The sequence below is a fragment of the Mastigoproctus giganteus genome, chromosome 11 (assembly GCF_048544385.1).
Source record: "Mastigoproctus giganteus isolate SK-2022 chromosome 11, ASM4854438v1, whole genome shotgun sequence".
In the NCBI taxonomy this organism is placed as follows: domain Eukaryota; kingdom Metazoa; phylum Arthropoda; class Arachnida; order Uropygi; family Thelyphonidae; genus Mastigoproctus; species Mastigoproctus giganteus.
In genome coordinates, this window is record NC_143585.1 from 23,628,470 (window position 1) to 23,643,046 (window position 14,577).

At 37.3% G+C, this 14,577-nt stretch overlaps 2 non-coding genes across 2 annotated transcripts; both read right to left on the reverse strand.

The window, feature by feature from the left end:
• Window positions 1-4,080: 4,080 nt before the first annotated feature.
• On the reverse strand, window positions 4,081-4,202 carry TRNAL-CAA (transfer RNA leucine (anticodon CAA)). Its single transcript has 2 exons — window positions 4,165-4,202; window positions 4,081-4,126 (listed from the first exon to the last, which is right to left on the reverse strand). It is a non-coding gene; the product is annotated as a tRNA-Leu (tRNA).
• A 3,836-nt stretch (window positions 4,203-8,038) lies between these two features.
• Window positions 8,039-8,158, reverse strand: TRNAL-CAA (transfer RNA leucine (anticodon CAA)). The gene is made up of 2 exons: window positions 8,121-8,158; window positions 8,039-8,084 (listed from the first exon to the last, which is right to left on the reverse strand). It is a non-coding gene; the product is annotated as a tRNA-Leu (tRNA).
• Window positions 8,159-14,577: the final 6,419 nt, after the last annotated feature.

A 14,577-nucleotide genomic window follows, 5' to 3' on the forward strand; every position in this document is an offset into this window, starting at 1 on the left:
CACCTGAATTTTCTCTGAGGTCTTTTAGCATTGAAAGGATGTTTTATGATGAATAGGGAGCTCACCCATTGCATCAATTTCGAACCTGGAGGACCAGGGTATCTTTTTTCGTCTGGTCTCTAGCTACAAACCTTTCTGGCTTGGGAGGCTCTACCGGTAGCAAGCTACCACCATCATAGCTCTGTAAATCATTGAGACTCCCCTGAATTTCGATGTTAGGTTGAGGAGAACCGTTGTACTAACGGAATAAATTCTAAGAAGAAGAAGAAGAAGGAACACCTGAATTTCTGCAACCTCTTTAAAACTATTGGCGGCAATTGCTCTCCATAATTTTATCCTTTATGCTAAAAAAATAGTTTATTTCATTCTTTCCTCCCAGTCAATGCCATCCACGACATTACTCTCTTATCCCTCCCCACCCTACTTCTTACTACTCTTACTCCTCCCTACTACAGGTTTTCCAAGCTCCTACTCGCCTCAGGGACATGTCTCTTGAACATTTTTCTCTTCATTTGGGACTTCTCCTGGCTCTGCCAGGGGCCAGCCTCGTCAGACGTTCTTATCCTCTTCTGGTGTAGTTCATTGTGCTGTGGACAGATTCTGGGAGGTGTCTTCCTTGGTGATCGCACCTCCCAATAATTAAGAAGCCAGATGAACAACACAAACAACACACCAACGCATAACTCACGGTACCATTCCTATCTGGCTTTGCAGAGTCTTGCATCTTCACAGTGCCACTAAGTGCGGATCCTTCGGAATGGATCCATTCTGCATGAAGCTGTATTCCTGAAAGTATAATAGTTTCAGCTGTTTTCACTCGTTTATAGGTTCAATTTCAATTATACACTGGAGGAATTTCTAAAAACCTCTTTAATCGGACAGGTAGTTAGCCGATCTCAGGCAGAGGGAATATTGTTTTTCACAGTAAATCATTCCGCATAGGGGCACGAATGCGATGAATACCTTCATGGTATTCGTGCCCCGGCTCCCCCAAAATACAGTAAATCTTACATTTAAGCATGATAGTATCGTAGGATTGCATTTGTCTTAATAAAAGATCTTAAAGAAATGTAGCAGAGTGGCGCAGTGGAAGCGTGCTGGGTCCATAACCCAGAGGTCCGTGGATCGAAACCACGCTCTGCTATTCTGGTTCTTTTTGTTAGCTTCATCACCGATTTCTCATACGCACAAAAACTGATCCTCTCTGCCATTATAATTTCAAATTGTTTCGAAGTAAACCATTATTACTCGAGTTTGATTACTATTAATCGAAGGAATTATACCCATTAGGAGAGTGGCTAAATGGGAGCGTGCTGGACCCATAACTGTAGTTTAAACCAAGCTCAATTTTAGGTACGATTTTTTTTTTTTTTTTTTTTTAAGTTTCAATCTTATGTACATTTTTTCCATTTTCACTTCATACAGAGAAATTAATATTATTAATGTAACTGGCCACTAATTTCTTAACTGCACATAAATCAAATTTATTCAACAAATCAACATACATATTCGTGAATGTCACATTTCGATATCGGTTTCCAGTTCCAGATGCCAAATTGGAATATGACCTTTCTCTCGTTCATGCCGCTTACTATAAATGGTAAGAAATATTTCTTCAAATATCTGACCTTTGGTTTTTAAAAATGCGTAGAGTCCACTTTGAGACATCGTTCCCAACAGAATGTGCGAGTGTGTGTGTGTGTGTGTGTCTGCAAACTTTTAGAGATCAAAGATAATAATTATAATTATTTTTTGTTGATGGTACACCCTTTATAGCAAAGCCCCAGGCCAAATTATGAAATCTGTTACCCCAAAATTTCAGTCCCATTTTCAATACACACTTAAATCTACAAGGACCTAAGAAGGATATTTCAAGATCGTGGGATCTCGAGCCAACATAAGCTACGGGACACAGATTCAAATTTAAGAGTTCTGATTTGAGATTCGTTACCGAGGGCATATGAGACCATTCACAGATTACGTACAGAGGAGAAACAGGAGAATCAGATAAAATATTACGATGCGTTATTAGCAGTTAGGTGACAGTGTTTTCATTAAAACAAGAAATAATGAATGGTGTGGTCAGTTGAATTATTTCATTGTGTAATAATGTGGTCCAAGTGGTGCCATGGCCCACTTGGGCCACATGGAACACCACCAGACTAATGCATTTACTGTAAGGGATAAAGCATAAAGTTTTTTGCTTTCAATTGCATTTCATTTGCTGTAAATATTGCTCCTTTCGTTTATTGCATGTCTCACAATATAACCAAAAAAAGAGAGAAGTTTTTCGTTTCTTAATTAGAAACAGAAATTTCTTTCTGTGCTGACTGATCTCAACACTTCCACATTTGTAACTTTAGCTCTCCATGGAATTCATAATATTCTTCTACACATGTACATCTCGAATGTCCACAATTTCTTAATTGTTGCTTTTTTTTAATGCCCAAGTCTCACAACCGTAGAGTAGTGTGGACCAGATGGAGCACTCTATTACTCTTAGTTGAAGATTTAGATCCAACTGCAGATTGCATAAAACACCTTTCATTTTCAAAATACCGATCTTGCAATTTCAACCCTTCTTTTCGTTTCAGTTGAATCATCTCCTTTGTCATTAATTTCTCTTCCTAAATAGATATAACTGTTGATTTTTTCAATCAGTCTTCCATTGACCATAAGTGTGAGCATTCATCTTTAGCATGATGAATGCTCAATGGGCTGATGAAAGAAATAGATTGGCTGTCGACTCCGTGAAAAAATTTTTAATGGTTCATTTTAATTTCAAAGAATTTGATTGCTTACAATTTTACAATTATTGTATGAAGAACCAAAAAATGTTAGCCGAAGTTCGAAGTAACGCAAAATATCCATTCAACTTTATATTTATATTACAGATTTTGTTAATGCTCTAATTATTGACCTCTTTGATAGTTGTTTATTGCAAAAGCATTTGCAATGTAGATAGTTACCTACTTTAATTTGTGATATAATTTGATTTTTGTGATACTAATGAAAATTTTATATTTTCGCTAATAAAAATTACGTTCTACATTTTTTATTTGAAATTACTGCCCCTCCCACTCGCCTATTCCCTGATCACATGATCTGTACTGTACTCTTTTCTTATGATCCAGGGATGGTAACCCTACCTAAGAGGGATATTTCAAGAATGCGGGTTCTAGAGCCAACGCAGGCCATGGGACAAACAGCCTCAGATTTAACCAGTAGCGTAGCCAGGGTAGGGTCAGCAAGTACATTGTATCCCCCACGCCGAAATCTGGTATTGTGTGGCGCTTTTTAGCTTTTGGCAAATGGCGCCTTTTTTTTGTGAATATATCTGCTGGAAAAAAATCCTGGCTACGCCACTGGATTTAACAGTTCTGATTTGTAACCAAAGGCACATAGGAAAAAATGGAACCATTCACAGATTACATACGCAGAAGAGTCAGATAAGATATTACGATGCGTTATGAGGAGTGTTAGATAACAGGTTTCTATTAAAACAATAAATAATGGTGTGGTGAATTTGATTATTTCGTTGTGTGATAATGGGCCCAGTCATACAACGCAGCCCATGGTAACTAGGTGCATTCCTTTTTTGCTCACAGTTTATCCAACTGTTAATGATTCCCCATTCAAACTGTGTCCTCTCCGAGTTTATTTATTTTGATAAAGTTTTGCTTCCAACGGAACATTTTTCTTTTTATAATCTTGGGAAATATATAATTTATTGACTCTTTTAAAAATAAATTTTTAAAACAATCAATTAATATAAATTTTATTTATTTTTATTCATTGTTTTTCAAAAGTTTAAAAATTTTTATAACTGACAAAAATCACATAAAATACTGTATTTTGCTGTATTGTTTATTATAATTATCATTTATACAATTAAAACATCATTTTTAATTGTCATGTAATACAAAAGAAGGAAAATTTGAAAAACAATTTGAAAAGACGTGGAATACCAATCTGACAATCGAAAATAAATCTGTTATTAATATAAAATTAGAAAACACCTAGAGCAAAAAAAGTAATAAAGTGATCATTATAAATGATGATAATAGTAAAAAAATATTATGTCAGGAGTGGGATTCGAACCCACGCCCACATACGTGGACCAGAATTCACATCAACTATCAGATAGTTGAAGGTACAGTTAACCTTGAGTCTGGCGCCTTAGACCGCTCGGCCACCCTGACATTGCGGTATTCCTTTTCTATTGCATTTATTTATGAGAGTAAGAATTAAAAGTTTTATTTTGTTTTCATACCTCAGTAGTTTTAAACATTATAAAAGTGCCTTTTATAGAATCGTTTCAAAATCGAAACCAGCAAAGGGCCTTAGAAATTGCACCACTCTATAAAGGGTACATCTGGGGGAATGGGAACGCCCCCAGAAACAATGTACACATATTTTTTAAATATAAAAAATATTCACATACAAAATATAAATTCAATACATTGACTTCTTTGAACTAAACTTATAAAATAAAATATCTTAAAAAAAAAAACAAATATAGCCTATATACAGGTAGCCAGGATCGGAGGAAGAATACATCAGAAGCTAGCAAGGAAATACCAGTTGATCGAAGAAAGCGTTACTATAAGTACATGTACAAACCCCAGGCAGTACTAGAGACCCCAACCCACAAGCTGTACTGGGACTGCGCCATAAAAACGGATAGAACAGTCCCGCACAATAGACTGGACATAACCGTTGTGGACAAGAAGGAAAAGGCTACCTGTCTGATTGACATAGCGGTACCCAACACTGGCAACCTGCAGAAAAGCCATGGGGAAAAAATCAGGAAGTACGCGAACCTAAGACAGGAGATCAAAGAGATGTGGCATATGCAACAAGTAACGATCATCCAGATCATTGTGTCAACCACAGGTATTGTGCCAAAGACCGCACATAACAGCCTAGCAGCAATAGGTCTCCTAGCAAACACCTACAAGGAACTCCAGAAAGTCACAATCCTGAACACCTGTAGGATAGTCAGGGAGTTCCTAGACCATCAGTAACACTATACATAACAACAACCACCCTGTGTACTTGGTAGCAATATCCATCACGAGGTGGAACCGCCCATCAGGGAGAAATAATATAAAAGAGTAATAATAATAATAACAATACATACTTCTTTTAACAATAAAAACAAGAGAAATGAAATAGTATAATTAAAATATATTTTTCTGCCGAGTGAATTTTTCTTAATAATTCTTCATTATTTGCTATTTCTTCGTAAAATTCTTCACTAGAATTAGCAAAATTGTACTTTTAACTTGAAGTATTGGTTTCAGCGTTTCTACGGTCAGCTGCGTTTTTTTTTTTTTTTTTTTTTTGACTTCGACGGCTTATTTACCAACGAAAAAACTCTGTCCGTTGTACCGTTCGTTCCTGGCAAACATAACGCAAATGATTTGCATTATATGGAGGCTACATGTATAATCCGGAACATTTTCTGGGACAGTTTTCAATGCGGGGCAAACGACTGAAATCCGAGACTGTCAGGCTTAATCCGGACCTCTGGTCACTTTAGTTTTGAGGGATGAGAAATTATCTAGCAGGATCCGTACCTTACGCTTTCGCATAGCCATGACTTTTTTGAATTCTATGAGCCATTCTTTTAAGAGGCTATCCATGCTCTGCAATTGGAAACATATTTCACTGCTGTTGACTGCAATCCACATTGGCTGATTTACAAATGATGAGCAGCTTTCTATTATCTGTTCCCGTCCATTTGTACGCAACGAGGGCTGTTATTCTTACTTTTCTTACCTTGGATCCAGATGGTAATTCATTTGCTAACACGAGACCACTGGGAGGCATGGCAATAGACCCCATCATAATTATAGATATCCTCTGCTTTGTAGTGCTCATGGTGGCCAGGTCAAGCATTACGTAGCCAAGACTCCTCTACTTCCTTGTCATGACTTTGCTTTTTACCATGTACATCCAGTTTCTTAGCGAAAGTATGTGCTTTTTCGAGGGGTGCCCTGGGAATTAAAATGCTAAGAGGTTTGTGTGCAACACGAAATAGGGCTTCGTTGACATCTTCTCTGGTTGAATCTCTTTGTCGTATTAACATTTCTTATAAATCGATCTATGATTACCTACGTGGAAACAGATACAGTGTATGTATTGCTTGGTATTAATGTCTATGCTTGTGGGAAACATCTTCAAAAAACAGCAAATCGAAGAACAACTAATTAATGAAGTATTAAAAACATAGAACAACTAAATATATGTACCTACAGGAAAACAATTAGCCAGTATAAGATACTACTGGTAACCGTCAACTGAAACTGAAAGAAAAAAAAAAAAAAAATCACATATAGCAGAGCGTGGTTTCGATCCACGGATCTCTGGGTTATGGCCCCAGCACGCTTCCACTGCGCCACTCTGCTACATGTATCCAACAGCTTTCATTAAGGGAAATGCAATACTACGATACCAGAATCATAAACGAAAGATTTACAAATTTTTGGTTGGGTTGGGGCACGAATTCCATTGCGTGGCAAAAGCCATCTGCAGGGATATTGGCCCATGCAGTTATTGTTGGTGGTTTTTAGGCTCATCAGTAACTTGGGATATACAATATTATGCTTATTGAACGGGACAGTGCTTTTTCACCATGTTTTGCTCATAGTGGACTGTCCAAATCGATGCATGGTATCGTTTTAATTGTATATCATATTGTGAGTACCTTCACAACGAGTGGTAGAGGTATTGCACTGCTTTGAATAAGTAACGCTTCACCAGTGGAAAAGACTAATGTCACTTATGCTCGGCGGATACTACCACCCAGACGATACCGTTTGAAAAATGGTATGGGATAAAACAGTGTGTTATCCCTATTAGACTTAGGAAAGGAAAACAAAAAGGTGTAGGAAAGTGACAGTAGGAGAGGAAGAAGAAGAAATGCGATCGAATAAATGTGTGGGCAGGTATGGTCGGTGGCTGCTTAGTCGGCCCATACCTGTTACCATCCCGCATGAACTCCGCTAAATATCGGACCATTCTTGAACAAGTTGTACCAGGGTTACTTGACGATGTTCCAGCAAATGTGAGACGCAACATTTGGTTTCAATATGACGGGGCGCCTGCCCATTATGGAAGGTGTGTTCGTGACCATTTGAACAGGGGTTTTGGGCGTCGATGGATTGGCCGTGGTGGACCCGTTGCCCCACGCTCACCTGATTTATCGAGTCTTGATTTCTTTCTGTGGGGGCCTCAAATCTATCGTGTATGAATCGCCTGTGGAGACGGAAATCGATCTTGTGGAGAGACTCGTCTGCGCTGCTGCTACTGTCAAAGAAACTCCAGGTGTGTTCTACCGTGTCCGCCAATCCAAGCTGCGTCGGTGTGACGCATGCATCGCGTCTCATGGTGGAACCTTCGAGCATCTGTTGTAATATCATTAAATGCATACATCTCGTACTCCATTGTTAATATTATGTCAAATAAATGTTCGCCACTAATTACTGTCTTGTGTCATTCTGCTTCTTGTGCCCCTGCTACTACTTTCCCATGACGTTTCCTGGTTCCTATGCGATTCGCATTCCTTTAGATGTTACCTACCTCCCCTAAACGTTTGTACCAATATTTTTGAGACACCCTGTATAAACGAACGAGAGCCGTCGCAGAATTTTCTAAAGAGGTGGGAGTGAGTGTTTTGGGGATTCATTAAACTTTAATCATCAGGCAGCTGTAAAAATAATTTTGTTGATAAGGGGGAGGGGCTCTATAGCCTTTTCAGCCTCTGCCTGGGACTACCCCTGTACCAACTTGATTTTATTTTTAAAAAATTATGGTTGTGATTGCTAACGGTAAAGGAGCCATACATGAATCCCATTTATTGATCGTTCCCCATTCAAATTGTGTCCTCTCCGAGTTTCTTTATTTTTTTTTAAATTTTCCTTCCAAGGGAACATTTTTCTTTTTATAATTTTGAGACATGTACAATAGATTGGCTAACTAAAAATGAATAAAGCGATCATTAAAAATGATGATAATAGTAAATAAAATATTATGTCATGAGTGGGATTCGAACCCACGCCCGCATACGTGGACCAGAATTCACATTAACTATCAGATAGTTGAAGGTAAACAACCTTGAGTCTGGCGCTTTAGACCACTCGGCCACCCTGACATTATTTTTAGTCTTTCCTTTTGCATTTATTTATGAGAGTAAGAATTAAAGTTTTTTTTTTTGTTGTTTTAAACATTAATAATAATAATAATAAAGCTTGCTTTTCATAGAACCGTATCAACAGCAAAACCAACAAAGGGCCTTAGAAATTACGCCACTGTATAAAGGGACACTAACCCAGACTTCCCCAAATGAGCGAGAATGATAAAGTCATCCTCCTCCTGGATAAAGTATCCGTCTGCTTCCAAAACTTTCATGATCAACAATGCCGGATTAAGTTACGGGATAGTAGGGCTCTCTCCCGAGGCGCCATTCTTTAAGGGGCGCCAAAAAGCAGAAGAATGAGGTAAGAAATATATATATCCTCAGTAAAATTGCGCGGTAAAATCTTCGTGTTCGGGGCGCAGAAATACTTGGTCCAATAAAAAAAGCAATACTAGGATACTCTCATGCAAGCACCAAAGATTTACCTTTTATTTTGGGAAGGAGGAGGAGAAGGAAGGGTAATTCAATTACACGCAAATAGGAAATAAGTTATTTTTATTTTAATCTCTTTTTATTTGTATAAAAAAATACCTGCAGAAAGTAAATGTCATTCTCAGTGTCTCAAAATAAGTACAGAAACAAATAATTTAAATGGTAATATCAGTATAAATGGTACTGCTGACAACCCTCAACTCAAAAATGAAATAGCAGAGCGTGGTTTCGATCCACGGACCTCTGGGTTATGGGCCCAGCACGCTTCCACTGCGCCACTCTGCTACTGATTTCTTAAGATCGTTCGAATAGCATTCTAAGGGTGAGTCCGATTTAAATAATCTGTTACATTTTATCAAATTAAGTTTTTTAACAAGCAGCTTTTTTTAAAATTTCTAAATTTTGAGGGCTAGAGCAAGCTTCTTGGAATCATCAGTTTTCACTCGTTTTTAGAGGTATGGATTCAGTTTTGGAGGAATTTCTAAAGAGAGAAAGGTCATGTTCCATTTTGGTAAATCATCAGTAAATCAGCTAATCCAATATGCCAGCGTGGATTGCAGTAAATACCAGTGAAATACTTGTCCAACTGCAGCTCCTAGATAATCTCTTGAAGAGTGGCTCATAGAATTCAACAAAGACATAGTTATGCGAAAGGGTAAGGTAAGTATCCTGCAAGATAATTTCACATCCCACAAAACTGATGTTAAGACCCAAGTCATGGAAAACTGTTTTTATGTACTGGTCTTGGAAACAAAAAAATTGAAACAAAAGAGGAGGAAGTCGCTGTTGCCATTCCTTCAAATACAGCTGTAATGGAAGAGCACTATATACCCTTAGGAATCGCATCTATGCTAGAGGGCCACTGCAACTGAGAAATCCTTTAGCCGCTTCATAAAACGGCCTAAGGGAAGAAATATGTAAAACCACTAAGAAAAAAACAAACAAACTTTATTGACTTAATTGCATAGAAGAGACGTTTCCATCAGCTATTTTCGTACTGAGAATCTTTTGATTTCACTATTTATGCTATAAATTTATGCTATTATTCAATTTATATATATTGAATTTATAAGAAATTGAAATTTTCTTTGCCGCTACTGCCGCATGCCATCATATATTTCATGTCAGAAACAGATGCCCTACTTCTTGCGGTCTTTCCTGTGATTTCGATGGTTGACCCTTGATGAAGACATTAAAAATCATGAGATTTTCAGCAATTAATACTAATTATTATTTTTTATTTTTCCATGTTTTCCGTAGTTCCAATCCCCGTTTTGTAGCTCATTTTGTATTCTTATTCTCTCAATTAACTTATATATATATATATATATATATGAAAGAACAAAAAAAATATATATATATATCATAATATTTATTGGAATATGAAATTTAGAAATGAATAGCTTTTCTACAAAGGTGCTATATACATATATATATAGGAATATTTAGTTAATATTTTAAATCTCTAAGTCAAGTTCAAGAAAAAAAGTGCAAACATTGTCATGATAATCGATTAAGGGATTTCATCAATTTTCAAGATTTTTTTTAAAGCAAGAACATGTACGGTATTTTTTTCTGTCATTTCCAATTTTTATGCATAATTAATTTCATTTCATGTACTTTGTTCGACTACGTAAGTAACTGAAAGTTTGAAATTATGCTAAGATATAATCAAATATTTAAATAATAGAGAATAAACATGTAAAACGTGATTCAGGTGATTTCGATCATAAAGTTATTATCCAAGAAAAAAAAAAAAAAACATATGGAAAAACATGGAAGTATTAGTAGAAAGCCATCGCCAATTTCTCATTTGCACCTAAATGAATCCTTGCCCACATCGTATCCGTTTTTTAATTGATACTTGGCCCGTGGGGGGGGCGCTTTTCCGGGCGAAGAACACCTAAATTTTCGGTTAGGTCTTTTAGCATTGAAAGGATGTTTTATGATGAATGGGGAGCTCACCCATTGCATCAATTTCTAACCTGGAGGACCAGGGTATCTTTTTTCGTCTGGTCTCTAGCTACAAACCTTTCTGGCTTGGGAGGCTCTACCGGTAGCAAGCTACCACCATCATAGCTCTGTAAATCATTGAGACTCCCCTGAATTTCGATGTTAGGTTGAGGAGAACCGTTGTAATAACGGAATAAATTCTAAGAAGAAGAAGAAAAAGGGACACCTGAATTTCTGCAACCTCTTTAAAACTATTGGCGGCAATTGCTCTCCACAATTTTATCCTTTATGCTAAAAAAATAGTTTATTTCATTCTTTCCTCCCAGTCAGTGCCATCCACGACATTACTCTCTTACCCCTCCCCACCCTACTTCTTACTACTCTTACTCCTCCATACTACAGGTTTTCCTAGCTCCTACTCGCCTCAGGGACATGTCTCTTGGACATTTTTCTCTTCATTTGGGGCTTCTCCTGGCTCTGCCAGGAACCAGCCTCGTCAGACGTTCTTATCCTCTTCTGGTGTAGTTCATTGTGCCCTGGACGGATGCTGGGAGGTGTCTTCCTTGGTGATCGCACTTCCCAATAATTATGAAGCCAGATGAACAACACAAACAACACACCAACGCATAACTTACGGTACCCAACATAATTAATTCCTATCTGGCTTTGCAGAGTCTTGATCTGCACAGTGCCACTAAGTGCGGTTTTTGTGCGGAAACCAATTGCACCGCCTGAAAAGTTCACTATGTCCAATACAGATGCTGCTTTGGTGAATAAATACCAAATACAGTTATAAACCAGGATGGGAGTATGCATTGTTTTCTTTATATAAGTGCATTGAATGGATCCTTCAGATTGGACCATTCTGCATGAAGCTGTATGCCTGAAAGTATAATAGTTTCAGCTGTTTCACTCGTTTATGGGTTCAATTTCAATTATACACTGGAGGAATTTCTAAAAACTCCTTTAATCGGACAGGTAGTTAGCCGATCTCAGGCAGAAGGAAAATTGTTTTTCACAGTAATTCATTCTGCATAGGGGCACGAATACGATGAATACCTTCATGGTATTCGTGCCCCGGCTCCCCCAAAATACAGTAAATCTTACATTTAAGCATGATAGTATCGTAGGATTGCATTTGTCTTAATAAAAGATCTTATAGAAATGTAGCAGAGTGGCGCAGTGGAAGCGTGCTGGGCCCATAACCCAGAGGTCCGTGGATCGAAACCACGCTCTGCTATCTGGTTCTTTTCGTTAGCTTCAGCACCGATTTCTCATATGTGTAAAAACTAATCCTCTGTGACATTATAATTTCAAATTGTTTCGAAGTAAACCATTATTATTCGAGTTTGATTTCTATTAATCATAGATATTATACCCATATAGGAGAGTGGCTAAATGGGAGCGTGCTGGACCCATAACTGTAGTTTAAACCACGCTCAATTTTAGCTACGATTTTTTTTTTTTTTTTTTAACAGTTTCAATCTTATGTACATTTTTTCCATTTTCACTTCATACAGAGAAATTAATATTATTAATGTAACTGGCCACAAATTTCTTAATTGCACATAAATCAAATATATTCAACAAATCAACATTCATATTCGTGAATGTTACATTTCGATATCGGTTTCCAGTTACAGATGTCAAATTGGAATATGACCTTTCTCTCGTTCATGCCGCTTACTATAAATGGTAAGAAATATTTCTTCAAATATCTGACCTTTGGTTTTTAAATATGCGTAGAGTCCACTTTGAGACATCGTTCCCAACAGAATGTGAGAGTGTGTGTGTGTCTGCAAACTTTTAGAGATCAAAGATAATAATTATAATTATTTTTTGTTGATGGTACACCCTTTATAGCAAGGCCCCAGGCCAAATTATGAAATCTGTTGCCCCAAAATTTCAGTCCCATTTTCAATACACACTTAAATCTACAAGGACCTAAGAAGGATATTTCAAGATCGTGGGATCTCGAGCCAACATAAGCTACGGGACACAGATTCAAATTTAAGAGTTCTGATTTGAGATTCGTAACCGAGGGCATATGAGACCATTCACAGATTACGTCCTGTTTCTCCTCTGTTTCTCCACAGAGGAGAAACAGGAGAATCAGATAAAATATTACGATGCGTTATTAGCAGTTAGGTGACAGTGTTTTCATTAAAACAAGAAATAATGAATGGTGTGGTCAGTTGAATTATTTCATTGTGTAATAATGTGGTCCAAATGGTGTCATGGCCCACTTGGGCCACATGGCACACCACCAGACTAATGCATTTACTGTAAGGGATAAAGCATAAATTTTTTTGCTTTCAATTGCATTTCATTTGCTGTAAATATTGCTCCTTTCGTCTATTGCATGTCTCACAATATTACCAAAAAAAAGAGAGAAGTTTTTCGTTTCTTAATTAGAAACAGAAATTTCTTTCTGTGCTGACTGATCTCAACACTTCCACATTTCTAACTTTAACTCTGGTGAGTATGGGCTTGGCACACCCAGGGTCCTGAGCTGGATATCATCATTCTTCTCTTTCTTGGTGATTCCTTTCTACTTCTCTCTCTCTCAATGTAACTCGGGAATTTTGTTTTTTTTTTTTGTCTGGTGCAGCATAAGCCTCAGGCTTCCTTGCACCATATAGCTATAATAATAATAATAATAATAATAATAACTCTCCATGGAATTCATAATATTCTTCTATACATGTACATCTCGAATGTCCCCAGTTTATTAATTGTTGCTTTTTTTTTTAATGTCCAAGTCTCACAACCGTAGAGTAGTGTGGACCAGATCGAGCACTCTAGTACTCTTAGTTGAAGATTTAGATCCAACTGCAGATTGCATAAAACACCTTTCATTTTCAAAATACCGATCTTGCAATTTCAGCCCTTCTTTTCGTTTCAGTTGAATCATCTCCTTTGTCATTATTTTCTCTTCCTAAATAGACATAACTGTTGATTTTTTCAATCAGTCTCCCATTGACCATAAGTGTGAGCATTCATCTTTAGCATGATGAATGCTCAATGGACTGATGAAAGAAATAGATTGGCTGTCGACTCCGTGAAAAAAATTTTAATGGTTCATTTTAATTTCAAAGAATTTGATTGCTTACAATTTTAAAATTATTGTATGAAGAACCAAAAAATGTTAGCCGAAGTTCTAAGTAACGCAAAATATTCATTCAACTTTATATTTATATTACAGATTTTGTTAATGCTCTAATTATTGACCTCTTTGATAGTCGTTTATTACAAAAGCATTTGCAATGTAGATAGTTACCTACTTTAATTTGTGATATAATTTGATTTTTGTGATACTAATAAAAATTTAATATTTTCGCTAATAAAAATTACGTTCTACATTTTTATTTGAAATTACTGCCCCTCCCACTCTCCCATTCCCTGATCACCTGATCTGTACTGTACTCTTTAGTCTTTTCTTATGATCCAGGGATGGTAACCCTACCTAAGAGGGATATTTTAAGAATGCGGGTTCTAGAGCCAACGCAGGCCATGGGACAAACAGCCTCAGATTTAACCAGTGGCATAGCTAGGGTAGGGTCAGCAAGTACATTGTACCCCCCCACGCCATTGTACCCCCTGTGTTAAATCCTGGCTACGCCACTGGATTTAACAGTTCTGATTTGTAACCAAGGGCATATGGGACCATTCACAGATTACATACGCAGAGAGTCAGATAAGATATTACGATGAGTTATGAGGAGTGTTAGGTAACAGGTTTCTATTAAAACAATAAATAATGGTGTGGTGAATTTGATTATTTCGTTGTGTAATAATGGGCCCAGTCATACAACGGAGCCCATGGTAACTAGGTGCATTCCTTTTTTGCTTACAGTTTATCCAAGTGTTAATGGATACTTCCAGCAGGAGTATATACATGTCACTTGATTCGGATGGTTCGAAATGATTCCTGGAGTAGGAGGGTGACTTTGTCAGTTCTCGCTCGTTTGGAGACGTCCGCGTTGGAG